Here is a 3,516-nt window from a genome sequence, read left to right as displayed (position 1 = left end):
GCAGGTAGTATATTTTTCTCATATTTAAGCTTAGAATCCCCCACCACTTTAATTTGCATATAAAGTAAACTTAATTAAGAGTGTAAACTAAAGTTAAACCCCCACGTAGAAGTAAAACTAGGAAAAAACAAAAAGGAAGGTTAAAAGTAAAAAAAGGGAAGCCACTATGGCAACCCACAAAAACGCGGTCGTCCAACGGCCTAACTCAGTAGTGTTTGAATTTCCGGAGGGGACCCTACCCCACGAAGTTTTAAAAGCTCTCTATGAGCAAATTGACCCGAAGAGTGTAGCGTGTCTGCAGGGGATTGGAGGTAACAGAGCTTGCTGTACCTTCACATCCATAGCAGCCACAAATAAAGCACTCGGTAAAGGGTTTTTTGAAGTTAAGGAAAAAAAAGTAATAATCTCCCAGCAGGCAATAATGTTAAATGGTTGACCATTCGGGGATTGCATCATGAAATCCCCAACGAGTGCCTTACCGACGTCCTGAGCGACTTCGGTAAGGTTTTCGTCGTAACTCGGGATACATATAAAGATTTCCCCGAAGTCTTGAACGGCAATAGAAAAGTAAAAATGGACATGGCCAAGCCTGTCCCAAACTTTATTCAAGTGTGCCAATGCCGAGGTATGGTAAATTACCCCGGCATGGTCAGGCTGTGCGCCAAATGTAAGGGGACCGGGCACCTGGCTGCAGAATGCACCGTCCCATTCTGTAGGCGATGTGGTCAGTACGGCCACGAGTCTACAGAGTGTGAGAACGGCTGTAGAAAGTGCGGAGGCGAACACGACTTCCGCACGTGCTACAAGAAAACGTTTGCTTCTGTAGTCGAGGACCCCGTCCCCGAGCAACAGGAGCCAGTAATAGTACCAAATGAAGACCCCGATGATAAAGACAAAGTAACCGATAGTGGAAAAGACAAAATGGAGACATCATCCGAGTGCGACAGTGCTAGTGAAGATGAAGCCAAGCTAGTGATTGACGAGATATCGTCAATCGAGAAAGACCTGGAGCTGAGCGAGGAATCTTCAGCGTCTGAAACGGACGAACCCCAGACCACCGGGAAGAAACGGCCCAAGACGCCATCGTCCACCAAAAGTAGAGAGAAGAAGAAGAAGAAAAAAGGGTCTCTGGAACAGGGGCCCAAAGATAACCTAGGTATAAGCTAGTTATTAAGATCAATGAAGGACTACTACACGGTAAATATATCAAAAAATAGTACATAACAAACAAACATAATGTCTCTGTCCTTACTAACTCTCAACACTCAGGGTTTTAGAAAGGATAAGAAACAAGAGTTCGTAATAGATTACATGTCAAGGAAAAAAATAGATATATTATTCCTGCAGGAAACCCATATTCATACCCACGAGCAGATTAAAAAATTTCAAAATAAGTTTAATCTCCGCTCGTTCTGGAGCTTCGGAAGCAATAGAAGCGCTGGAACAGGCATAATAATCAGTAATAATTTCACAGGCAGCATAAAGCATTTTAGACACGATGACTACGGAAGAATATGCCTCATCGATGTCGAAATAAATAGCAAAACAGTAAGAATTATAAACGTATATGCACCAGACAAAGACACCATCAGAAAACAGTTTTTTAAAATTTATATAATTATCTATACTGCACCCATCACATAATCATGGGTGGAGATTTCAACGTAGTACTAAACGCAATCCTGGACAAAAGAAATGGCACAACCACACTAGATGAAACAGCGCAATTACTAAAACGTCTAGTAGAAACCTTTAATCTCAGCGATACCTGGCGTCATTTAAAACAACACGAACCTGGGCTCACATATTGGAGTAGCTCCGGGGTGGGGGTCAGGCTTGACAGGTTCTACACCAGCTACGAAACAGTAGCCTGGCTGGATCAAACCTGGATAAGTCCCTTAGGGACCAGGGTATTTTATGTTAGCGACCACCACTGTGTATACCTGAAAGTTAAAATCCCAAACTCACAGCCCAGAGGTCAGGGACATTGGAAACTCAATGTCTCTCTCCTAAAACAAGAAAGCATTACAGAAAACATTAAGACAGAATTCATTGAAATATGCAAACAAACCATCAGCCCCGACTGGTGGGAAAACCTAAAAATTACAGTAAAAATAAATTTAAAGAACACGGAAGACAAATGGCCAATAAAAGAAACAGAGAAATAGATACCCTAGAGAGAATGCTCACAGCATTATCAAATAACAATGAAAACAACCCGAAATTCATAGAATCAATGCAGATAATAAAATCAGAACTAGAGGAACTATATCACCAGAAATTTGAAAATTTAAAAATACAAACAGCTATGCAAAAAATAGAAAATGAAGAAAAGTTTACAAGTTTCTTCTACAAACAATATAAAGAAAATAAACAAAAAACAAACATAAGCAGCTTAAAAGACAAAAACGGAACTAGCCACAATAACCCACAGAACATGCTAAACATTGCCACAAACTTCTTCACCGAACTGTATTCCGAGAAACCAACAGATAAAACTAAATGGGACAATATAACAGAACACACAATAGCCCTAGAAAACAACCAAAGTACACTACTAGACCACCCCTTAACAACTGAAGAATGCCTTGACACCATTAAAACTATGAAGTTAAACAAAGCCCCCGGACCCGATGGACTCCCAGTGGAGTTCTATAAAACTTACTGGGAAATCATAGGTGACAAATTCACACAAATGTTGAACAATAGCCTAGAAAATAGCACACTCCCGGAATCCTTCAAAACAGGTATAATTACATTACACAGTAAAAAGGAAGAAAATACAGAACACATAGCAGATTACAGACCGATAACCCTATGTAACACAGGCAGATTACAGACCGATAACCCTATGTAACACAGGCAGATTACAGACCAATAACCCTATGTAACACAGACTACAAAATTCTAACAAAATGCATCTCTAACAGAATCAGAAAAGTAATAGAGCAATTAGTACAAAACACCCAAACATGTAGCGTCCCGAACAGAAGCATCCAAAGTAACACAACATTATTAAGAGATATCATATATACCACAAATTACAGAAACACCCACGGATATGTACTGACCATAGATCAGGAGAAAGCGTTTGACCGAGTCAATCACGACTTTCTCCTGTTCATAATGAGAAAGTACAATATCCCGAACAGATTAATAAACTGGATCCGTACAATATACACAGGTGTCACAGCGGTGGTCAATTTAAACGGGCACTTGTCCAGGGAAATACCTGTCAGGTCTGGGGTAAGACAGGGTTGCCCCCTGTCACCCACCCTCTTTGTCCTGACAATCGACTGTCTACTTTCTAAAATAGTACGATGCCAGAACATCGAGGGGGGTCACCACTCCCGGTAATGAGCTGCAACAGCAAAAGGTAATGACGCACGCAGACGACGTCACATTAACAGTCACAACAGAACAGTCAATATTCCACAGCCTAGAAATAGTAAACTACTACAGTTCAGCCACAGGTGCCAAAGTAAACAAAAACAAAACAATAGGCTTCAAAATAGG

This window comes from Limulus polyphemus, unplaced genomic scaffold (genome assembly GCF_000517525.1).
Source record: "Limulus polyphemus unplaced genomic scaffold, Limulus_polyphemus-2.1.2 Scaffold3221, whole genome shotgun sequence".
Classification (NCBI taxonomy): Eukaryota; Metazoa; Arthropoda; class Merostomata; order Xiphosura; family Limulidae; genus Limulus; species Limulus polyphemus.
The sequence above is the reverse complement of the archived record's forward strand: the minus strand, read 5'-3'. Positions refer to the sequence as shown.